This window comes from Solanum lycopersicum, chromosome 1 (genome assembly GCF_036512215.1).
Source record: "Solanum lycopersicum chromosome 1, SLM_r2.1".
Classification (NCBI taxonomy): Eukaryota; Viridiplantae; Streptophyta; class Magnoliopsida; order Solanales; family Solanaceae; genus Solanum; species Solanum lycopersicum.
Window position 1 is genome coordinate 17,538,986 of NC_090800.1, and position 27,375 is coordinate 17,566,360.

Below are 27,375 nucleotides of genomic sequence, written 5' to 3' on the forward strand. Positions count from 1 at the left end.
AGCGGAGTCACTGCCTCCCAGTCTGAAGAGGAGCGTATAATGACCGGTACACCTTCTGGGTCGGCTGCATATTCTGAGGGAGATTATGGCTCCGAGGAGGCTTTCTGTTCTGAAGAAGCATCCGGCTTTGTGGAGGCACCGAGTTATAGATTAGGATGAGTCTCAGGCATAGAAAAAAGTGTGCAATGAGTTGGAGGCCGCGAGGATAGCCTCGCTGGTTGATAAGGAGGCCCGCTAGTTGAGGGTTATAGAAATGGTTGTTGGGGCGTCTAGCTCTATAGTTTTTGAGGCTGAGAGGAGCACTACTCATAGTGTTGTTATTGCTGAGTACACCACTGGTTGTATCCCGACTACATAGGGAGCGGGTTTGGGGATACCAGACCTGTCACCATGTTGATCATGGGCGCTTTGCACCTTGGGTTTGATTCACCTACCACCCTATTTTATATACTTTTACGCATTGGGGACAATTGCATGTCTTTTTTTGGGGGGTGGGGTAAATGGAAACTGAGTGCTAGGGTGAGTCTGAGTTCCTATGTTCTTTTTCACCAATAGACTGGTTATTTTATTGTTGAACCGCCATGTTAGTATCTTTTGTACATAGTATAGAAATGGAATCTGAAGCATCATGGCTAAACAAAATGATATCCTGATTGTAAAGAAAATGTTGCATGACTAGGCATAGTAATTAATGAATGTGTGGATCTAAGCATGATAACGAGATACACCACGACATTGACCCTAAATCTAAAACTCAAACTAGGTATCTGATAATCTGGTAGAGCAATGAGATGTCAAGTGAGTGTGAGAAAAATTTGAATAGTCCACCATTAGTACTGTGCAAGAACATGCTTGGTTCGTCCTTCTAAAAGTAAGTTGTGATAGACAATTATGAAAGGATCATAGGCACTTGTTTAAGATAGCCAATCTTTAGCCTAGATAAGAGAAAACCGAATGAAATTAATCCCTTCTTGATCCAAATGATTTAATCTTAAAATAGACCTTTCTTTTTCACCTCAACTGATCTTTTCTGGGAACAATGTGTTAGCCCTGGTCTTTGATTGGACATGTGCACCTCAGCTTATGCCAAAAACATAAGTTGAGGGTGTCTAATGCAGAAAACAATATTGTCGTGGCCCTGACCCAACCTTGGGTATTGTGTACCTTGACTCATGGCAAAACCATGAGTTGAGGGTGGCTAGTTGAGGAACGCTCCGGAAAGTAGGGTAGAAAGAATAAAGAAAGAGAAGGAACAAAAGAAAAGTGACTCAAGAAAGTTGAAAGCAAATTGAAAAAAAATTAAAAAGAAAATCACTTACACAAAAGGAGAAAGAAAGGACAAAAGTAAGGCGAAAGAATATAAAAGAATTAAGAAATATGGCGGAATAAAACAATGAAAAGCTAGGATGCTTAGCCGTTATGTCAAGAAGGGCAATAAGTCACTAAAATACATCCAAATGTACCCAACCTAACCCTGAGCCTAAGTTACAAGCTAAGAAAGTCTCTGTGTGATCCTAAGAGTCCATTGTGGTGAACTTAAAGCAATGAAAATAAGGGCAAGCCTATGGCAACAAGTATAAATGAGGTGTGAAGTAGTTCTGAGAGCGAGTGCCGAAAAAAATAATCCTTATACTCAAACTGAAATCATTGTGTGAAAATTGAGGATGCTGTTTTGAAGTGAGGACATTAGTTGCAATACCGGAAAATTGGTACCTTGGTGAAGGATCATAGAGAATAGGTGTCGGTGTGTGGTGAGTCTGTGTCATGGTATGATCCACATGAGCGATCCTAATAGTGATAGCATGCATAAACATAATGAAAATAATCGGGATTGATATCCAGATGATTGCGAAAGCTAAAATAAGGATACTTTTGTACAAAGGTTTTGTGGTAAGTCCTAGTGCGTCGCTTAAGGACAAATAACGAATTTAAGTTGAGGGTGTTGATGTATCATGGTTTCACGGTACTTTCAACGATTTTTCCATAAGTTTAGTGTGTGTCTAAGGCCTTTTTGTAGTTTAATGTATTATTCTCTTGATTTGCAAGAAAACTGTCCAGAATGAAAAGGCGGAAGAACTGTGTTGAAACTGCAAAAGTGATGACATACGGAGCCATCGACGATCCTTTTACCCATCGATGGTCCATAGGTGGCAACCGTCGTTTGAATAAAATGTTGTTGAAGGAAGATCGGGGAATTTTGACCAAGTGTGGGGCTACAAAATCTATCAACAGACCATCATCTCCACGACGGACAGTCCTGCTCATCCGCCATTGCTAACAGAATGTAGCCCCAGTACCCATCTTGAAATGATTCTAAGTGTGGAGAAACGGAATCCATCGACGGACCGTCGTGCACTCAACGAATTGTGATACTGGTCCGTTGATGGTATCAGTGAGTTGGAGAAGAAAGGAGCTGAAAAAGATTCTAAGAGTGGAACGACGGGAGGCTTCGACGGTCCGTCAGTTCGCTCGTTGACTCAAATGCGTTTTTGGGTAGATTTTCCTTAAATAAATATCCTTTTTATGTTAGGACTTCTTTATTATAAATAATTGTAAAAACCTCGTTTTGGGGGTTTGACTTTTTGGTATTTTTTTACTTTATTATCCTAGTTGTTGAACTTGAGATTTGAGAAATATTCTACTTGCTGGAATCATTTGTTGCAAGACTTTGAATTATTCAAGTAATTTTCTAGATTTTCTCAAATCTCATCAAAGTATGTACATAAATTCTTGTCTAATCAATATGATGTGTGATTGTTAACATAGGTAACTAAATCCATAACTAGGGTTGTGTGAACCATGGGTAAATAACAAGGTAAAAACTAGATAAAATAACAATTCTAAAATAGTGTTTTGCATGTATTGATAATTCTTTTGTTTAGAAGTCTTTTTAATGAGTGCACGCATTAGAACTTGCCTTGTTGCTACTTGCCAGACCAAGGAGGTAGATAATAAGAATAGAATTATCAACGTAGATTTAGTATACACTATCTAATAGGCTAGTGTCGATTGGTGCGAAGTAACAACTAAGTCATACATTCGATTATGATGCTTAATATTAAGTAAAGGTAAGGTTTAGTAAAGCATACACACGTAGCGGACCAAGGTGCGGAGTGAAATTCTCTAGTTGCCGGACCAAGGAATTAGGGATACATAACTTACCACTTTGCATGAAAGATACTAGGAAAGGATTGTTATAGCTAGAATTACCGCGTTATGAACCTGTAGGGAAAACTTATGCCCTAGTTACTCTCATCACTTGATAAATATAGAATATTCATACTTGCTACTTGTTTACTTAGAAATATTTAATTCATTTTGTTATTTAAACCCCCCCCCCCTTTTATTATCTTTTTTCGGAAAGGACTTAATTAAATAGAATATTTGTAGGTTAAAGTTAAGTCTAAATCATTTTCCTCGTGGGATCGACCCCAACCTCATATATAGGTTCTTTACTTGATACGACCACTTATAATTCTTTTTGACAAGTAAATTTGAGCGTATCAATCATGCTTATTTGTTACGAAACATAAGTCAAATCATATCATAAGCAACACATAGCTATAATAGTGCAATGCAAAGACAAGATCACATAACCTTACCAAATGCCAAGTGTCATATTTTGATCACCAACATCATGCATATCATACCTTAACTTCCTTCATAGCCAATCCTCATTTACAAGGGAAGCATTCATGTTCATAAATTGTAGCAAGTAGAATCATCCTTACCAACATCACACATCATACTACATAATTCATAAGTCTTCATAGCTTAAGAGAATCTTACCACAACTACTCTTGAAGCTTACTTATGCAATGAACAAATAAGTACCAAACCCCCACTTATACAAGGTAGTACCTCTTAAGAAGTCATAGTTATAGTTCACATTCTTGTCATATTCATATATTCATATCATATAGGGAGATATGACCTTAACCGACATAGACCATGTTGAGCTACATGGAATCTGTTATCTTACCCCCACACCAGAAAGAAGTGTCTAACTTGCCTAAGGTAGAATTAACATAATATATCTTAGGTGTATGCACTAGCTAAGGACCTATGTAGAGCCTCAGACCATAGTCTGTCCGTCAGGCTCTGGAACTCCGCTCCTCTTAGAGCGCCAAGGTCACCTGGAGACCCCATATCTTTTCGTACTAACTCCTAAGTTATGTACCTAAAATTTCTAGTTAATTTCTACAATCTAAAGTACGTCTAAATATCATTAAATCATCCATAAATATGAGATCATGATCCTTGAATCCATAATTCAATTCAAGGAAAGTTAAGAGTCAAGTCTAAAAGTTGAGAAATTAGTCAAAGTAAGTTCTAAGCATTCAAGATTCTTAAACAAACATTTTAATTTTTTTTTAAGGTTCAAGCAATGTGTTGAGTAAAGAGTAAAAGGGTTGAGTTAAGTTCTCAAAAGTTATAAGGCAACTAAATATTCCCTAACAGATAAGTTTCAAGTTATGGAAAGAGTAAGAGCTGAGTTCATGAGTTCATTTATCATGAGTTATAAGGGAACTAAGTACTAACTAAAGTTTATAAATGTTTTCACATTTAAGTTGAAGAGAAACTAAGATTTCCAGAAGAAATTTGAGAAACTAAAAGGGGAACATTGATTCCAAGGGGGATTTTTAAAGCTAAAAAGGGTTGAGCAAATTATCTCAACCCAAGAGCAAAGAGGATATTTTTAAAGCATGAGCTAAAGTATATTTTGGTAGTAGTAATGAGCACTGGTGTGGGGATGAGAGCTCATATTAACTCAAGTCTACATGTATCCATCATGGGTATTAACAGGTCATACTTTTTAGATGATCGTTGTTCTCAAAGACTAGACTAGCATTCATTCGCCATTACATTTCATACGTTAAAATCGCAAAAAAAATAATAAAAACTTTGCTTCTACCTATCATGAGGTTTACATAGACATCTAAAATACACATAATATATATTCAAATCGAGTATACATAGACCCTTCGTATAATAAGAATACACAGTCTTCTACTTTTATGACACTTATATATAACATAGTCTTAAGACGGATGTCTCATATTAAACCATCTAAACAATAGTATAACAATTGGGCATAGCCCATACATCAATACCAATAAAGCCACATATAGGTTATACAATCTTTAGTAATCAAATGAAAGAGAATGAAAAAAATGTCTTTAAGACTAATCAACATCCATTGATAGAAAGTGGAATTATCTTCGAAGTGGTGAGGACATACCCAACTTAGAGAATGAGGATCCAAGTCTTCTTCAAGATTCTTCACAAACCCTTCAACGATCAGAACCTAAAATATTGGGTAAAAGGGAGAAAACGGGGTCAACACATCACTTGTACTAAGTAGAGGACCATACGCACATATAACATAAAAATCATGCTAAAAAGGTATATTTCATTAAAGCATGATAATTTACATTGAAAAGCCTTATGCACAATCAAGAACCGATACAAGTCAATAGTACATATTCATTAAGTCAAGACCATGTACATCACAAGACCAACCATACTAAATCTAATCAAGTCAAAATGTATATCTACACAATTGAGCACATAACCAAGACAACACTATCATCAAGTTATAATATCAACAAGCATGTATAAGAGTTCATAACATCATAACTAAATAAATACCATCACTCATACACCCCTATTAAGTACACTAGTGCAATGGCCAAGTAGGGCCCCATAACCTCACTCCACCAAGTAAACTCAACAAGAAACATAAGCAATGCCCAACTTCACATATTATATCATTAAGAGTAAATATCATCATACTTTAGCAATAGAGACCAACCACATAATTCAAGACATTTCAAGTTAACATCATACCAATCCTCATCAATATTATCACAAGGTATAGTTCAATATAGCTTCATCACTAAACACAAGTAATCATAATTGAAGTAAAGAATTGAAATCACAAGACTTACACTAATCTCCTTCACAAGCCATCATCATAGTCTTACCATCAACAATACAATTAAACCCAACAATGGGTGTTATATCATCACTCAATAGTAATTAACACAATAATGTAAACAATTGAATCACTACACAACAACTCATCAATAGTTCATAGCCTAGGGTTAGGAACTAAGGTTAAATTCATGTTCTACTTCACAACCTAGGTTCATTAATTAAGAACTAGCATAATTGGATTACAATACATCATAATATACCGATAATTATCAAAATAAATCATAAAAAATCCAATTGAAAGATCAATTACGTAATAGAAGAAAACCCATCTAAAACTCTTCTTTTTAAAATTAATTTTGAGGAACCCTTTGGGGAAGAATCCCAAAAAACAAAGGAATCTCATACATTACTAATTGATGAATTTTGATGGAGAAAACTTGATCCTTTACAGACCTAGAACCCTCCTTTGCTTGGTCTTTTATGGAGTTTCTTTGGGAGAGAGAAGGAAGAGCAATTGGGTTTGGGAAAATATGGGAGTTAGCTCTAGTTTAATTAGGCTAAGTATTTTAAAGGGGTCCTTAATTAACTTAATTGAACCTCCATTAAACCTTAATTAACTAACAAAACTTTTAAATAATTAAATGAATTCATTAAAATAACACATCCAAACACAGATCTGACTTACGAGATCCCGATTGACGGGCTGTAGGTCAATCTACGCCCTAGACCCCTTCCGTCCTGCACATCCATTTTTGGTGTGAGAGACTGGTACAAATGGATTATCCAAAATGGATAAGTGTTGGTCTACGGAGGCATCGATGCCCCATCCATCCAACTATGCCTCGTCGCCTGCAGTCCGTTGATGGACAATGCCTATTGGCAGCTTTTTGCCAAATTGCAAGGGTCCTCCTCAAGGGCCCTTGTTTCCTCCTTGGGGAGTCGTATCCAGAAATTTAGACTATAAACTTAATCTAATACGTGTTAGAAACCTTCCCACCAAATTTCATCATTTTTCGACTCTTAAAACCTTGTCAAATAGGCTAAGGTACACTAGCACCTCTTCAAGCTAGTTTCCGGACGTCATGGACGTTCCTTGACATTTTGATTTTAAAACTTCCTAAACGACTTATATTCATTATAATTGACTTAAAACAATGTTACAACTCTTAGAATACCATGTTAGGCTCTAGATTAGGCTTTAGACTGTCGGAGTATTACAGGTTCGTACAATTGGTCCGTAGTCTGAGGCTGCAACTTGTTTGGGTGCCCTTGACCTATGGAGGCCATCAACGAAGCGTGGATGGACCTACAGGTCATGGGTCCCTACCGTAGGTCACTAAATTTTGGCAACTTTTTGGTTTCAAGGGGTCATGGGGGGTTAGGCTTAGGGTCCTCTTCATAGACCCCTAGGGTGGTCCATGGAGAGTCGTATCTTGACGTTTAATCCCTAAACCCCTCAACCATGATTTAAAACAACATTAAACCACCTCAAACCTCATGAAAAACTGACACTTACTAGTTAGCTCTAGTTGCACTTATTCGTTTTACGGGTTGTTATACACCCTACTCGCGACCCCCCCCCCCTACAAAAAAAAATAAGCTTTTCTTTTAAAAAAATATTTTTAATTTTTATTTTTTTTATTTTTTTAGCCCATCTCACCCCTACCCTACCCTACCCTCCCCCAGCTTCATCCACCCTCCCCCTAAAAAATTTAAGTTTATTTTTAAAAATATTTTCAATTTCAATCCACCAAATTATTTCTACTCTTTATTAAAAATAAAAAATATTTTTGCAAAAAAAAAATTCATAAATGAAACACTAAAAAAATTACGAATTTTTTTTCTACATAACAATATAAGTAAAAATTTTACTTGTGTTCCACGAAACATTTTCCATGGAAAACATGTTCCTTCGTACCAAACACACCCAAAAAGGTCCAAATTAACTTTAGAAAATTGATTTGAGTACCTTAGTGGTCAACTTTCTATTTTTCTTTAACGCGTGGTATTTACGTGGTAGTTAAGAAATTCGAATTTATTTATGAAAATTTTAGTTTCTTTCACTTGTAAACGATTTAGACTTGGGTTGTCATTTTGGTCAATTATTATTTTTAAGTTAATTCTTGAGTTATCTCTTTTGTTTAAGTCTTCCGCTGAGTAAGTAAGTCAGACCAAGGATCCGTTCGAGGACAAAAATGGTCTTCAAGTGTCGGCCACATCCAGGGTGTAGGCTCGGGCGTGGCACTGAAGTTTGAATTGAATTCAGTTGAGGATTCTATTCAAATGGGTTATGCTTGAATGAGTTGAGATTGAACCCAATTCAAATCATATTGAGCCCAACATTAAAATTTTGGACGGGTTTGCGGGCTACCTATGTTTGACTACATTTTTGACACCCCTAAGTCTAACTAAAAAAATTGACTTTCACTGTGAATATCAAGTCAATACTACTAAAACAAATGAAACCAAAAATATAATATAAATTCTAAATCTAAATAAAAAATTTAATGCTATTCTTATGTCAAATTTCAACATGTCGTACATAAATATGATTTAAAAGAAAAGAGATATGTAAATCTATAACTTTATTCAACACCGACTTTTACTTTAGTTTCTTAAAAAATTAAGGATAAAATAAATACTACGAAAAATCGCATAGAATCTCAAGAAGTAAAGGTTGAGAATGAGAAGAAAATGAATTATAAAAAATAAAAAATATATATTTTTAGAAAAGTTTACTAGGTCTGTTTTGAAAGCCATAAATAATTGGATTTGGTGTAATTAGTAGGTTAATAATTACAAAATTTAGTAATTATGTTGACGTGTTATTTGTTATACTATAATTACATATGTAGTGTTTCGATGCACAACTATAAGATTGTATAAAAATTTTAAAATTAAAGTTAATTATCTAAAATTAAAAATCTACATTAGACAAATAAGGGTCTTTATAAATAATATCAAATTAAATATTTATATATTTTTTCCTTTAAAAACATATTAATCAGCACTAATATTATAAACAAATGATTATTTTTTCAAATTTATAAATTGTAATTAAATTAAGGGATAATGTTCAAGTATCCCCTCAACCTATGCCCGAAATCTCAGAGACACACTTATACTATACTAAGGTCCTATTACCCCCCTGAACTTATTTTATTAATAATTTTTGATCCCTTTTTAGCTTACGTGGCACTATCTTGTAGGCCCAACGATGGTTGACTTTTTTTTCGAACTAGTGCCACGTAGGCTAAAAAGGGGTAGAAAATTACATATAAAATAAGTTCAAGGGGGTAATAGGACCTTAGTATAGTATAAGTGTGTCTCTGGGATTTCGGGCATAGGTTGAGGGGGTACTTGGATATTTTCCCTTAAATTAATAATAAAAACTAAAAGTACAAGATTTCTATAAACCTCATGAAATACATATTTGACAAAGAGATTGATATCATGAATATAATGTCATAAAAGTATAAAAATATTTGAAGATATTTTATCAAGTCTAACTAGAAAACAAAAAACAAATGACCTGCAACGTAAATATCAAGTCAATCTACTAAAACAAATCAAACTAAAAATATAACATAAATCTTTAATTTAAAATAAAAAATTTAATAAAATACTCTTATATCAAATTCCAATAGGTCATACATAAATATGATTTAAAAGAAAAGAGAAATGTAAATCTATAACCTTATTAAACATGAATTCTACTTTAATTTAAAAACTAGAATGATAAAAAAATTATCTTAATAAAAAAATAAACATAAATCAAATAATACAAAAAATCGCATAAAATAGCAAGAAGTAGGGGTTGAAAATGAGAAGAATATGAAATGTAAAATAATAAGAATATATTTTTTGACATAACGGTAGAATAATATAAAAATAGGAAATTAAAAAGTAAACATATTGCAAGGACACCATGTAATTATCATCAATTCGTATCTCTCCCTCAACATTGGAGTGTGTAAGTACCCACTGTCAACTACACTCAATTAATTGTTGAACAAGTAGTTATATGACCAACCAAACATGTCAAATAGTCTAATTACACTCAATTATATCAAATTCAATTACCAAGATGATTTTCCAAACAATCCCTAGTCTACACCGTCATTATAAATTCAAATTTGTGAAAAAGAAAAAAAAAAGACCAGAAAGAAAACATTAAACATTAATTAATTAGTATTTTGCCTAGTTACTAAATGATGACCCTCTCTTACATTCACCGGTGAGATATGTTCACCTTGAAATAATAAAAACATATATTGTTATACAATATAATTTACTCTTTTTATTTTAATTTATACGACACGTTTTATGTTTTTATAGTCAAACAGTTTAAGTTTGATTGATAATTTACGCATGAAATCTTCATTTTTTTTTAAATGAAATTTATATACTTGTAAACTATGTAAAATGTACTATAAGTCACAATAATTGATAATTTTAAAATATTTAAAAGATCCATAAAAATTTTACCATAAAAAGTAGATTTATTTAACTATTAAAATATAAAAGATGACATATAAAATAAGACGGAGATAGTACATTAGTAGAGTTCCTACTATAATCTTATCTAAATAGACCGAATGAGTGTGCATAGACAATTCACGATCAAAATTAATTATCCAACAAAAACAGTAGCTTATAACTTCTGGAAGGGGTTGCTGGCAAGAAATCCAAACGAAAGAAACATTGATTTTTCAATAAAAAGAAATCAAAACAAAATGGTCAAAATTAACTTTAGAAAATTGATTTAAGTACCTAAGTGGTCAACTTTCTATCTTTCTTCAACGAGTGATATTTATGGGATAGTTAAGAAAAATTAAATTTATTTATGAAAATTTTGGTTTATTTAAATTTTAATATATTAAAATTCTATAGTGGTTTTATGATACTACTTTGTGTTTTTTTATTATTATTTACGATTTCTTTTTGTGCTTCGATACTTAGGTCCATCCCAAATATAAGTATTTTTATAATCCATCATACTGTTTAAACTACTACTTGGTTTGAAACATTTTATGCCCTTGGGGAATTTATTTGTTGTGAATCCTAATTAATTAGACTAATAAATTCAAACAATCAAGACTGTACAAGCAAACAAATAGAAAACAAAGAATAAACTACTAGGAAAACTTACATATATATGTAGGAAATGCAAAACTATCCCCTCAACCTATGCCCGAAATCCGAGCGACACACTTATACTATACTAAGGTTCTACTACCCCTGAACTTATTTTATAAGTAATTTTGTACCCCTTTTCGGCCTACGTGGCACTAGCTTGAAAAAAAAGTCGACCAGCGTTGGGCCAACAAGATAGTGTCACGTAGGCCGAAAAGGGGTAGAAAATTATTAATAAAATAAGTTCAGGGGGGTAATAGAACCTTAGTATAGTATAAGTGTGTCTCTGAGATTTCTGACATAGGTTGAGATAATACTTGTGCATTATCTCTAAATAATAATTATCCATATCCATAAAAGAAAAGTTTTACCAATATAATCTTTATTTATTTAATATTTTTTTTAAAAAAATATCCTACAAATAAATTAAAAAGAACTTAACATATCATAACTAGGTAATTATTCCGCACTTCGAGCGGTCGTAAATAATAATTGTATTGAAATTGTAAATAATTTTTTACTAATATCCATACATTAAAAATAATGGAAAAATAGGTTCATAAAAATATATTACCAATATTTCAACATTATTTTGATTATTTGTCATCATCACATAACCCAAGATCTCTAACGAATGAATTATTCATAAAATAATAAATCGTTGGTTCTTTAATTAACATTAAAAGAAAAATAAAGAAGAAAATAAGAATATATATACAAAGGCATCTCATGATAAAAAGAATCATTTAAGTTGCTCATGTTATACAATTGAGATATATGTCTTAGGAAAAAATTCAAAAGTTTGTTAACATATTCAAAAAAAAAATTACGCTTTAACATGAAAGCAATTACAACGTTAGAACTTGCATAATGAATTTCTTCATTGAAAAGTGAGAAATTACATATCTATGTAAAAATATATAATATTTAAGTTTATATATAGTACTTTTAAGTTATAGAATTTAGTATAGAATATTCAAAACATGAATCCTTGGAGCTGAGTACAATAATTATTTTCTGCACAATGAACATACGTACTATAACTACATATGTTTAATATAATGGGAGACACTAACTTTGCAGAAACATAAACACATAATTAAAAACATGTAATAAAAATAATAAGTAATATCATATGCATAAGTTAAAGAGTGTAAAAAAACATACAAGGATATATAAAAATAGAATGCAATAGAAAGGAAAAATCCGAGTCCACTGAATGCACAGTATCATTTAATAAAATTATTCTCCTTCAATACCATAGCTTTAAAGAATTACATCCTCTCGTGATGGAACAATTTTATTCACCAACTTATTGACACAAAAACAGCAGTGTCAGTAAGTTACTCAACTGGACAAATCAAACGAATATTAAATTTTGCGGACGTAGAAGGAGAAGATCATAATTTTTTTTAAGATGAGAGAAAATGACTCTATTTATAGACAACAAAGAGTAGTGTGAACACATGTTTATTGTGCCTCGTTAGAAAGGTTACAACTATTTGAAAAAGCTGCAACCCTTCGAAATGTTCACAATCTTTCATAAAAGTCGCAACTTTTCATTAAAGTCGAAATTTTACATTAAAGTCACAACTTTTAAAACACGTCACAACTCGTCATTAAAGTCACAACTTTTGATAACAGTCACAACTCTTCAATAAAGTCGCAACTATTCATAAAAGTCACATCTTTTCATAAAAAATGAAAGCTAATTTGGAAAAATAAACTTAAAACGAAATTCATGCTTGTGGTTGCTCCACATAAACGGACCTAGGATTCTCTTTTATATAAATATATAATTTTTGTTTTGATAAATAAATGAAAACAAAAATAAACTTGTTTTCCAATTTGTTTTTTTCTTTTTTTTTTTCTTTTTCCTGTCCATTCTTCCCTTTTTTCTTTTTTTCTCTTATTCGTCTTTTTGTCCCTTTTGTCCTACCTTTTGTAGTTTTTTTTGTCTTTTTCATATTCTATCTTTTTTTAAAAACTATTTTTCCTTTTTTTTTTATTTTTCACTTTTCTTATTTAGTTTTAATTTAGTTTTTCACTTGCGAAGCTAAAGAACTTATTTGTTTTACATAGAAATTAGGGTCAAAAGCATATCTAAAATATTCAGTTTTTTTTAGTTTAATATTGACAATGATTTTCATATCTAAACTATCAAGTATTAGTTTGCGAAATACAGTAATGCACTCTCTCTTATATTTGAAAAAATCTTAACACATGACATTGCACATGCATAAATATTCTACCTTGACAAAAGTTAAATAATATAATATTTGTATTAATTAAAAATTAAATATTTTAAAAAATAAATTTTAAATTTATTTTTCTTACCCCACTTCACCACTTCCTCCCTATACTCCCCCTCCTCCACCCCCCACCCCCCACACACACAATCCCCAATCTTTTATTTTATTTTAAAATTTATTTTATAATATATTTTTAAAAATTTATACTTCACCGCCCCCTCTCCAAAAAAAACACATATTTATTCTAAAAAAGATTGATATTATTTTACATTTAATAAATATAAATTCCACCCTCTCCTCGTTGCTAATTCTCGGATCTTAATTTATTTGTACATTTTTCTCGTTTTGTCTTTGAGATGTACATATATTTCTAGGAACTTTTTCATGCATCAAATATAACATAAGCAAAAAATTTATTATAAAAAAGTCTTGCGGTGGTAAGGAAAACATATTTTCGATATGTATATATCTGATATGAAGGGATATTAATTTTGTAAGCGAAGGGTTAGGTGGAATGGTTAAAAAATTTTAAAACAAGTAAAAAAAATTATATTCTTTTTAGAGAAATTTAAACTAAAAAAATGGGGATTGGGGTACAGTGAGAGAGTAAAATATTTTACATTTTATTTTTTTAAAAAAATATTCTTCTCAAATGAAAATAACACAGATGAGTCAAATTTTTAACGGATGACATAGATGAGTCTTTTTTAAAAGTTCAATGACACATGTATGGCTATTTAATGAATTATTAATGTTGATTTATTTTATTTTTTAGTCCACATAGATGATAATGGATAAGAATGACAAGTGAAAAGAATTGAAGTATAGAAGATTAACTATTTGCATTTTAGATTCTTACCACTTCTATATAACAATGATTGCTAAAGTTTAAATTATATAAATGAACATCATATGCAAAAAGATTTAAAGACAAGAAAAAAGATCAAAAGTACTGATTAGTTTGAGAGATTTCGAGTTTCTTTTCAAGGTATGCTCAAAAATAGAGTTTCTTTAACTTTTATGGACCACAAGTTATATTATTGAAGTTATCTATGCGTGACATGTGAATTTCTGTGGCGGAGGTATAATTTTCTCTTTTACACATAAGAGATGTGAAAATGACATTTTTTAAAATTCAAACTGTAAGTAGACAAAAAGATATCATTTCCTTGTTTCTCTTTCTGTTTTCACAAACACATTTTAAAACTTATATATGTGTAGATTCGACTACTTTAGATTTAATATTTTTTAATTTTTTAAAATATTTTATCTATTGAACTATAAGAAATTCATTGATGAATTTATGACATTTTTATCGTGTGGAAAGTTTTCTATTTGAAACCATAGAGAAATAATTTAACAAAAGAAAAATCTAGGATTTTAAGTGTGTTTGAGAGAAATGGTTTTCTAGTTCTTTAGAAGGATATATAATTCAAGTCGGTGAGTGTAAAAATTTCAAAACTCAGATCTCTCATCCTATTACAATTTGAATAGAAGAAAATGACCATTTTAAATCTCTTCTCTTTAAAGATGAAGATCTCTTATATCTAAGGACAAAAAATTCTAGTAATCATTTTAATGTTATTGTTTAAGATTACAAAATTTAAAGAAGTTTGTAAAGGGCTCAACGTGTTTTACAAAACCCAATTTCAAATTATCATAGGTCAAACAAAGAATCATATCGGGCACACTGACCCCTTTAATGACGCGCCGAATGGACTTATGGTTCGCCTAAATGCATTTCTCAATCATTTTTCCACACTTTGACCTGCACAATCAACACACCATTATTTCAACTTAAAAAGAAAGCAAATAAAAACTTGGGTTGCCTCGTATAAAGCGCCTTATTTAACGTCGTGGCACGACATAAAGTCCACACTAAAACCTCATTCTTGGGGTTGGCCTTCGTATCACGGGGAAAATCCCCCTTGTTGTCTCGGGTTCAAACGAGAAGAGATATGACCCATTTGGGTCTCAAAATACTTGATTGATACTGAAGGGGAAGTAACAATCTAGATAGGGATCGACACATCTTCTTTCTGTGATTGATTCATGTGGCAACCACACCAGCCACTTGTATGCTTCTCCCATCAAAGAGAATGGGAACAACCTCAATCGGACCGACTCTTGCAATATGTTCTTGAAGGAGAATAGTCCATATACATCCATGAAGTTTTTAATATGCTAATAGGGATCTCATGAGCCAAACCACCGAACAACCCTTTCTATTGCAAAAGTTGAAACATAGTACTTGTTTCGGCCGGAGGCAAGCTAATGGAACAATACAACCCATAATATTTGGGTAATTAGCATTAGGGCAAGCGAATGGAAACAATACAACCCATAAGATATGGGTAATTAGCATTAGGCATGTTGATATCATTGAGGTTTATTATTTCGTGTTGGTGTCTACTTGGATACCATTGTGTCCATTCTGTTTCCAGACACAAACCAGCAAAACAAAACTAAAATTAAGTAAGTTCAACTATAACTAACAAGAACAACATTCAACTTAACTAAAGATTCTCAAACAACAGCACTCCCTGGCAGCGGGACCATTTTGATCAGGTATAAGGAAACTTCATCCAATTCTAAGCGTCAATGATAACTAATAGGTATTACTTAACTAATTGAGTTGGGGGTTAAATTCCCTACTTAGAATGAGGGTTTTAGGGTTAGGTAGTCAAGGTATTACCACCCAAGGACTAGGTCCTTGAGGAAGACCCTTAAAACAGACCCAACAACCATCCATGACCAGTAGATGGACCCATGACCCGTGGGTAGGGGTCCTAGGTCAAGTCCTGCACTTGTCTGCAAATTTTAGCCTCATATAACCACCCACAAGGGTGCATCACGATCCGTAGACCAATCCACATTCCATGGGTACGGGGTTTCTGAGTGTGGTCAAATTAATAATTCAATTAAACATATATATAAGAATAATAGACCCATAATCTAGTAAATAAACCATTCTTCCAAGACCACAAAACTAACCCAAATTCACTCGAAATAATTTATTCTCTAGAAGTGAAGACGAAGAGGAAGAAGAAGAGAACTAAGACGGGCAGATTTCATCCATTGTTTCGATATTTTGTTAGGGATTGAATTAAGGTATGTTATCTTATTCATCTATGGATCTTCCACCCATATATCCCCAAAGTTTCCCCCAAGTCAAAACACAATTCTTTCTAGTGTTTCTTCCTTTATTGTGGGTAGTATTAAACTTGATTCCAATCAAGTGGATTATATTTAATGATGATTTAATTGACATTAAATTATTATAATATGATGAATTTATGTGATTTCAATGCTAAATCCTAGTCTATTTGATGAATTTTATATTTTGAGAGTTAATGCCATGAATGGTGAAATTGAAGAATTAGAATTGATCTTCTAAATAAAATCATGTGTAGTAATGGTTCAAGATAGAGGAACATATAGACATGAATTAAACTATAGTTTATTATGTATGATGGATCTTCACTTGTAAATCGATGAATTTGAACTTTTTTATGAATGATAGATTCACCTAGTAATAAAGAATGTGATTAGAATGCCACAGCTAGGGGTGATTGATGATTGTGGTCTTGAAAATAAGGCTTGTAGTCAAGAATGTTGAATCAATAGAGATTTGAGGGTAAAGATAAGGTGATATAAGTCAAATTGGTATATTTTTGTTGAATGATCTATACTCACCTAACCTTCCATATAAGTTCTAGAAAGTATAAAGTGCTAGAGTCACTTGGACATGAATTTATTGTCAAGGATATCCTTCTATGAGACATGGGTCATTTATTATTGGTCGAGGAAGTTGGTTGAAAATTTTGAACTATTTGATAACTATATTTAATAAATTGGCGTGTAATAGACATGTAATTAATTGAGTTAATAATAATGAGCAAAGTCTGAAACTATATGTTCTAGATCAAAATCAGATAATCAAGTTGACAGATAGAGTACATAAATAAAATTAATTTGATTATTGATGAAGCGTATATAAGTGCATGATTTAATGGAATTAAATTGTGCTTTTTTTTGTTTGTTCTCTTTCCTGAATCAGTGACTTCTATAGATGAGCTTCAAGAAAATGAGGTAGTCAAAAAACCCTCAAAAGTTGCCAAAGGAAAAACACTAATATAATGGGCAAAATTTTTGTGGTCTTGCCACGTGTTGTACGGATTTACATAATGGATAATGATGCCACATACTCATCTAGTGATGAGGAGGGAATTCATTAAGAAGAGAAGTCCAAACGACAAAATGATTTGTGATGAAATTATCATAAAAAATGGAAAGACCAAGGTCACTTCAAAGATGGTATCCTCCAAAGAGAAAAAAGATACAAAACTGCACCAAGAAAATATAAAGAAGTACAGACAACGAAAATGGGGAAGATGGGTTAGAGATTCAAGATGTAAGAACGAATAAATGACATTGGTTTGAAAGTTTTGCCACTGTGGATGAAGCTGTTTTGGCTTATGAAAAGGAAACCATTGAAATAAAAGGTCTAAATGCTTTGACAAACATTCTTAAGCCGCCACGGAAGGAAAGCGACCCCATCCACCATTAAGGAAGACAAAAGACATGAAACTCCATATATGTTTAGTTACTTTATTTGTTCAAGTTTCCATAGGTTTATTCTCTCCAATCTCTTTTTGTAAAATTACACTATATATGTTCTTGTTGTTGTTGAAATAATCAATTGGAGGCACATGAATGAGTATGATGTGTGTATTGATGACGTGGAGTAAATAGAGACGTCCTAATAAAAAAATATATAAAAATTCACATGGTACGCATTTTTTAGCTTGATTTTGGTGTGGCAGTAGAAACAGATTTATGAGGTTGAATAGATGAAAGCAGTCTTTCTTTGAAATCACCTCAACATTTTCTTTCTTAATAATGATCTATATGGTACAATTTGAACTTCGAGGTTGATTTTTTAAATTGTGATCATAAATTGTCTTTTTTAGTCTTTTATGATAAAAATAGTTTTATGTCCTTTTATAAGTTATCTTTTTTTCTTATAAATAAGAGATTTTAAAAGATTTTTTCTTTTATTCAAATCGTAAGAAGACAAGAGATCTTATTTTCTTATTTCCATGTGTTTTTCTGCAAACAAATTCAAAAATTTATGTATGTCTAGATTGTACTACTTTAGATTTGTTTGTGTATGAGTTTTTTTATCTTTTGAACTATATGAAAGTCATGATGGACTGTAGGTACATTTTTTTCATCACCCGCAAGGTAATTTTTGAAAACTTTTACAAAATTATCATTTTATCACTCCCGATAGTTTTCCCGAGTCATTTATGATTGGTCGGTGAAGTCGGTTGAAAAATTTGAACTATTTGATAATTATACTTAATTAATTGATGAGTAATTGTTAGATAATTAATTGAGTTTACAATAATGAGCTAAGTCTGAAACTTGTTTTAGACCCTATACCTTTGGACTATATGTATTAAAGGTCTAATTTTCTACAAAATTATTGTCTTGGTTTGCTTAAGTTCTCTATTTGCTGCCGCCAATTTCTACCACCACTATCAAACGTCTTCACCAATGTAAGGTGAAATTAATGCTACTCTAAAATTTCACTTTGATGCCATAAATACTTAGTCAATTTATACTTATTGAAGGGATAAATCTTCAATTCAAGTAGTCATACATTGAGATATTACTCTATAATAGAATTGATTACTGCACTACTGGATTGTATATTTAATTACTTTATATTTTAATAGGTCTTTGGCATACAAACTAAGAAACAATTAAGTGGGTATTAATTTAGAAGAATTAAAATATTTAATCTACATGTCCTTTTTTATGGAGAACAATGGTGTTAATGACCAATCATTATGTAAAAATTAAGGTCATGATTAATCAATGTAATAAATTAGTTAATAGAAACGTATTGTGCCAAAACAAAAGGTTTTGAAACGGTAAGTGTTCTCTTTAGTTTTGTTTGTAATTTACTTCTCAATTTCTGTGATGTTCTTATTAGTGCCACATTAAAATTCAAGGTTTAATATATTGGTATACATAATTAAATATTAGATGTATAGTATATTGAATACTGATTCAATGTATTCATTAAATTTGTTAGTAGTGTCTTATATTTTAGGACTAGTTAGCAAGTACGTTGATCCTGGTGTAGTACTTTCTAATTGTGTTTTTATTAGTAATTAGTTGTTTAATTAATAGAAGTAATGGTCATTTAATGACTTAATAGTTTGTTATTTTAAGTCTACATATAGTTGTACTTTCCTGTGATTTCATATACTAAAAATAAAAAAGACTTCAAAATAAAATTCTGTTAACCTTCGAACCTTTGCTTCTTCCTAAAGTTTTACTTTCTATTTAATCCAACACCTTTGGTATCAGAGTCATGTCAATTAATGGTAATGCATTGAGTTTGGCACAACCACACATTCCGATCTTCTAGGGAGAAAGCTACGAATTCTGGAGTATTCGTATGAAAACAATACTCAAATATCAAAATCTTTCGGATTTGATAGAACGGGGATTTGCACATCCTGACGAACAAAATAGACTACAAGACAGTAAGAAACAAGATACTAAAGCACTATTTTTTATCTAGCATTCATGATAGCCCTTTTTTCATCGATTGCAGCAGCACCCACGTCAAAGTAAGCTTGATCCATTATGCAGTAGGACTTTTAAGATAATTCAAAATTCATTATGGTGAGATAGTAATTACTTCGGCGTGACTTTGAAACCTTGATTATGAAAAGTGGATAATCAATTGTGATTTCTTGTCCAGAGTAGTGGCAATATTTTGATCATGTAGCAAGAAAATTACTGATCAAACGATTGTGGAAAAGATACTACGGAGCTTGACTCCATAATTTAATAAAGTAGTTTCTTCTATAGAAGACTCTAAGGATCTATTAGTTTTTTCCTTTGATGAATTGATGGGATCTCCTCAAGACCATGAGGCGAGACTCAATCGATCTATTGAAAATAATTAAGATAAAAAATTCCAGTTGAAGGAAGCAACAACTAAATATGGTGAGAACAATGGTCCAGCAAGCACAGGTCGAGGAAGAGGAGGATTCCGTTTGGTCGGGGTTGTGGCTCTGAAAGAGAAAGATGAAGGAATGATGGGCATATATAGTCCAATGAGGAAAGTTACACAAAGAATGGCATTCAATGTCATCATTGTCAGCACTACAAGCATATAAAGGCTAATTGTTGGCATAAAGATTAGAAAATAAAATTTGCAGCAACAGAATATTAGGAAGAGAATTATCTCTTTATGGCTTGCATTGATACAAATCATAAGCGAAGTGATGTATGTTTTGTAGATAGTGGTTTTTCAAATAATATGAAAAGCACCAAATCTTTGTTCTAGGAGCTAAATAAGAGGCAAAATAATAAGGTGCAGGTTTTCAACTCAAAAGAGATGCAGGGTGAAGGAAAAGACACTGTGTGTATTGAATCTAGCCACGATATAGTAAAAATGTTGGACGTCATTTAGTTTGTACCTAATTTAGGATACAACATGTTTAGTCTGGTACAACCAATGTTCAATAGGCATTCACTTTCGTTTGATGAAGATGGTTTTGTCATTACAAACAAGAATAAAAGAAAAAAGGTTCGCACCACTATGATGTCAAACAAGATCTTTCTGCTGGATGTTTCCGACATGGCAAGTTTTACCCTTGTTGCAAGTACAAATGATGATTCGAAGTTGTAGCATTTGAGGTATGGTCACCTCAATATAAAGGGCCTGAAATTTCTAGTTGAAAAAGGTATGGTTCTTGGACTACCAAAAATTGATTATATTGGATTGTGTGAAGGGTGCATTTATGGAAAACAAACTTGGAAGTCTCTTCCTTTTGGAAAAGTTTGGAGGTCTTAAAAGTGTCTTCAACTAATACATGTTGATTTATGTGGACCTATGCATACTAGATCTTTTAGTGGGAGTCGTTATTTTCTCCTATTTACTGATGATTGTAGGCGCATGAGTTGGGTTTATTTCTTAGAAACAAAATCAGAAACATTTCAAAAATTCAAGTACTTTAAAGCCCGAATTGAGAAGCAAAGTGGTCTGTGCATAAAGACTTTTTGTACAGATAGAGGCCGCGAATTCTTGTTCAAGGAGTTTAATCTTTTTTTGGTGAGTAAAAGGGAATTCATAGGGAGCTGAAAACACCTTATACTCCATGTCATTGTTGATCAAAACAATCGCACTATGGTGGATATGGAAAGAAGCATGTTACAAGCGAAGGGAGTTCCGAATCAATTTTGGGCTGAAGTTGTAACAACATCAGTCTATTTATTGAATTTTTCTCCAATAAAGGTTGTTATGTATCAAACTCCATTTGAATCTTGGAAGGGTAGAAAACCATTTGTAATTTATTTAAGGTTTTTTGGTTGTACTGCTTATGCTTTTGTAAAATCCCAATTTCGTCATAAGTTGGATGAAAAATCTGAAAATTGGGTTTTTATAGGCTACTGCACACAATCTAAAGCATAGACTTTATAACCCTCTTAGTAGAATGATTTTAATTAGAAGAGATGTAGTATGTACTGAAATAGCAAGCTGGAATTGGAGTGGAAGCAATGATAAGATGCAAGTACAGATTCCTATGCCTACTGGAACCACTTTTGATGTGATTCAGCAGCCAACTATTACAGCTACGACAGACGATTCTAGTACCACTTATCCTGATTTATTTTATTCAACTTCAGGGAGTAGAAACACTTCATTTCCTACTCTTGAAGAGTCTTCAGATGAGACAATTTCGTTAAGAATATCAACAAGGCTTTAAAAGTTGAACCCAAGTACGCCAATGACATATATACAACATTTCAATTCTCTTTTACAATGTTAGATCCTCCTACATATTATGGAGAAGCGGCTAAAAAGGTAGAGTAGCAGAGAGCGATGTTAGAAGAGATGAAACCTATCGAATAGAATGGCACATGGGAGATGGAGGAATTACTAGAAGATAAAAATGCAGTTGGTTTGAAATGGGTGTTCAAGACAAAGTTTGCAGTGGATGGGACCCTGCAGAAGGATAAAGATTGTCTTTTGACAAAAGTATATGCACAACAATATGGTATTGATTTTTTTTAAAAAAACTATTTCTCTAGTTGCTCAATTTGAAATTGTTAGACTTGTTCAAGCATTGGTTGCATAAAAATGGTCTAAAATCTAAAAAAGGCATCGTATGGTTTGAAGGTAGCCACTCGAGCGTGATGTAGCAAAATTGATGGGTGTTTTCAGATAAAGGGATATATGAGAAGTGATGATGAACCCACGTTGCATGTAAAGAAGAAAGGTAATGCTTTCATCATTGTTTGCCTTTATGTTGATGATATCATTTATTCTACCTCTTCTATTTCTCTGGTGGATGAATTTAAGTCTCAAATGATGAATGAGTTTCAGATGTCAGATATGGGGTTATAACATTATTTTCTTGGCCTTGAAGACCATCAAGCTAAAGATTCAATATTTCTTTTACAAAGGGAATATGCCAAGGATATTTTAATTAAATTTAGTTTGCTTAATTGCAAGCCTTCTGCCACACCCCTATAAATGTTGGGAAAAAACTGTAGCTTAAGAATAAAGCAGAGATGGATGATGTTAGAAGTTTCAGAAGCATGGTTGGACGTTTAATTTACCTAACTCTTACTCACCCTGATATTGCATTCTCTGTTGGTGTTATATCCAGGTTTATACAACAACCTTAAAAATTTCATTTTGGAGAAGAAAAAAGAGTTCTGCATTATGTTGTTGAAGTATGGACTATGGGATATTGTATTCACAAGTGTCTAACTTCAGATTATGTGAGTTCACAATAGTGACTATTGATGTGAGGCTAAACATACATATTTTTAATTATTATTTGTCTCACATTTAATATTTATATTTTTATTTTTTGAGCATGAATTTTATAGATTGTGCTAAATAGTGTATTTTATTTGTAGGAGTAAAATGGTGTAAAGTTGAAGAAGTTTGGACCTAAAACGAATTAAATATGAAAGATTGAATAAGGAAATCAAGCAGACAGCTTAATGGATTAGATTTGATATAATAATACATAAACTTACAAAGTACTTTGAAATTAAACTTTATCCATGTGGCACTATTAAAGGCGGCAGCGAGGTGGCATAGTTCAAGCGAAATTCAATTCTTGGGTTTTTGATTTCCCAATTTATTTTGGAATTGGTTATTTTATTCGGCGTTTTCCACATCTATAAATAGTCCATAAACATAATTATTTGGGGGAATCTAGACGAGGTGCTTTAGAAGAGAAGTCGTTAATACTTTTTAGGGTTCTTTTATTCTTATTTTCTTAGAGATTAGTAGCTAAAACCCTTGTTCTGAGACTTTCGCTACGAATTGTATGTTCATTACTAATGGTGTTTTGAATTAATTCTTTGTTGTCATTATAAGTTACTTTTATATCTTGTTTTTAGTATTTCGTGCTTGATCACCATGAGATAAATCTATTGTCTAATCTTAAAATTGAGAGAGAAGAGATTAGATAGACCAGAGACCAGAGAAATTGAGCTCGTGTTTAGGAGTGACGCCCAGACAAATAACTTGCTTGGTTACAAAATAGGATGAAATTTAAATGCTCGCAAATTAGTTTACTTATCCCCCACTCAACGGTGTAGTTAGGTATCTAATTGGAGTAGGCAACTAGAGGAGTATAGTCCTACTCATACAATTAACTCTATAAACCAATAACTTTATAACTAAAATTAGTTCTAAGCCAAAATATGATACATGAAATTCAATATATGTTGCAGCCCTGGGATTTCCCAATTATTGTAAGTAAATTTATTATATTGTTCTTGCATTCTTCTTCTCTTGGCTCTCTTTAGTAAATAATAAGACCAGTATAATTTAGTAAAAATATAGTTCATTGACAAGTCCTTTGGGATCGATAATCTGGTTCTATTAAGAGTCACTATATTACTTATGCGACTACGTACACTTACATGTGCAATTGGGAGCAACAACTCTGCTGGTTCATTATATGATAGGCGAAGCATTTTAGCACATATTTTTACTCTTGGTCAGGAGTAATATTGTCACGCCCCGAGCGACCCCGAGACACGGACACGAAATCTAGGACCACAAGTGATCCCAAGCTAACCCTGCTGGCATGATCATGAGCATACTAAAGATAATAAACGGAACGCGGAATATAAATCATAGTTTAAACTTAAAAGATGAGGCATACTCATATTCTATAATTGAGATAAATGAAATACTGATGAGTTTAATACAAAGAAACTATTAACTCAACACTAAGCTGAAATTAACTATGTCTGAAAATAGTCTCTAAAATGACTAGAATTGTTGGGACAAGCCCCATCTAAGTCTAGTAAAAACTGAAACTAAATGACTGAAAAGAACTCATGACTATTTTCCTCAGAGAATGAGGACTCAACCATGAATCTGCTAAACTGGAGATCGGAAATCGATCTAAGCACGATCAAGATACTCAGAGACTGAACCTACATTACGATAAGATGTGCATACGTATGCATCAGTACTTGAAGGTACTGAGCATGTAGGATAGAGTAAAGCTGAAATAAAACATAACTAAACTAGCACAAAAGCAAGTATAATAATTTGAACATGATATACTGAATTCTAAGCTAACTGGATGCAATGACCAAATTTATAACATGCTGAGAATGAATGATAACTATATTGTAAATATGGTCAATGCATTAGAGTCTGACTGAACTGTGGGAGCTAATAATAACCGATAATAAAACCACATGAGCTACATGTGGAATCTGATGTATACACCTTATCGAGAGGACCCATATACCCTGTAAGAGGTATAAAGGCATGCGGGCGTAATCATTAAACTGATTGCCCACAGAGGAGACTTATAACCTACTTGGCTAGTAATTCTGGGACTAATTGGGTACGCTGAATCCAGTCCAACTCGGTATTATGTGACTCCCAATGAATTATGTAATTAACTAATTATGAGTGAGTTTTTGTAAATATTGGATAGCTCAAAACTGGACTTGAAAACTGAGAATGCAATAATTAATCTTGTAATTATGCCTTTATAACTGAGACATTTATATCTGAAGTAACCTAAATATTCGACCTAGCATATGTAATTCAAAAACTAAAGAAATACATTGCTAGGGTTCTGAAATTCATGCAATAGTATGAGTAATAACATGATAGTCAGATTTGGAACATATAACTAACAAATTCATAAAGTTCTGTTGAAGTTCTAGAAACCCAAGTTCTAATCATGATATGTGAATCAAGAATATGACTGAAAACTAGGGACCCAATGGGTAAAAGGAACCCACTAGTGAAATCCCACATGCCTGGTGATAAAATCCATAGAGAAATAGTTAGATTTCAGGGATGGAACTGATGAAATCTTATAGCATTCTTGAACTAGGGTTCTTGAGCTTTTTCTATTTTCTTGCTTCTAATTTTCAAATTTTTGATATATGATTTTGACTTAGGTAAGTTCATGTTATGTTTCTAGGCTTAAACTGACTAAAATATGATAATGACTTAGGGTCAAAACGGTGTATCTTAAGATTTAAATAAAGTGGGAAAAGACCAAAAGGCCCTTGAGTTAATTGTTGTTGGACCAAACGACGACCTGGACTAACGGACCGTCGTTCAATCGACAGCCTGTCGTTTGGGTCCATAAGTGGGGTCTGTTCGATAATGCTTTGCTAAAACGGACATAACTTTTTACTCGAAGGTTTGATTTTAGCAAGGTCGATGGCTATGGAAGGCTAATTCAATTATTATTTGTTGGTTTATCATAGGACACCTAATTCACTTTTTTCTAAGATTTATGATCATTTGAAGTTAACCCAAGTGCATTTCTCCCTAACTGTCTGCTAATTTTCACCTACGGACCGTACTAGTCAATCGTGGTTTTGTTAGAGAGTAGGTAAATGGGGTCTTGATCGACGGACACAGACTATGAACCATAGTCTGACCTACGGAATGTAGGTCCGTCCGTCGTTCGACAGTTAGTCACATTTTTTGGGCTGCGTTTTGAGAGAGTTTTAGTTATAAACGACGGATGTGCAATACGGGTCATCGGTCATGCTACGGTTCGTCGATGGTAACCATCGATTGCATCTGCAGATTTTTTTTGTCTGTTCTAGATATGGGGTGTTACAAATATATTGGATCTCAAGGAAGTAAGCTACAAAGTCCTTATCCACATCTAAAGCTGAGTACATTGCAGATACTTCAGCCGCTTGCAAAGCTATCTGGATAAGAAGCATGTTAGCATAATTTCAGCATAAGCAAGAAAGTGCAACAGAGATATATTGAGACAACAAAGCATCAATCTCAATGACAAAGAATTCAAATTTCATAGTAGAAAGAAGAACATTGATGTTCATTTCCATTTCATTCGTGATTTGGTTGCAAAGGAGGATATTGTATTGAAGCATTGCAACACTCATAACCAATTAGCTAATATAATTACAAAGTCATTGGCAGCAGACAAGTTTGTCTATTTGAGGGCTTTGCTTTATGCATGTAACTTTTAATCAAGGGGTAACATTTAAGAGTGATTCAAAGTATCACCATGTCAATTATTTTTGTTAGTAGAATCCTATATTCTAGGGCTAATTGTTAGAAAATATGTTAATCATGGTTCAATACTTCCTAATTGCGTTTTGGTTAGTAGTTAGTTGTATAATTAATAAAAGTAATGGTCATTCAGTGACTTAGTAGTTTGTCTTTTTAAGTCTGAATAAAGATGTACGTTCCAGTATTTTTATATCCTGAAAAATAGAAAAGACTTAAGCATACAGTTCTCCTAACCTTCGAGCCTTTGTTTCTTTTTAAAGTTTTCGAGCCTATTTACTCTTACATGGTATTATGTCACTACAAGTAGATTATAATATTGGATGAATTCAGACTTAATCCTTGACTCAAAACATGGAAAATATGATAGTTGAAATGATAATTAACATCAAGATTTAAGAACTTGATCATAAATCTTAGTGAATTTTCATGTATAGGCTAAAGACATAGTAATGTTGG

General features: G+C 32.5%; 1 pseudogene; it reads left to right on the forward strand.

The window, feature by feature from the left end:
- The first annotated feature begins 253 nt into the window (after positions 1-253).
- On the forward strand, positions 254-18,112 carry LOC104646067 (ethylene-responsive transcription factor ERF069-like; annotated as a pseudogene).
- Positions 18,113-27,375: the final 9,263 nt, after the last annotated feature.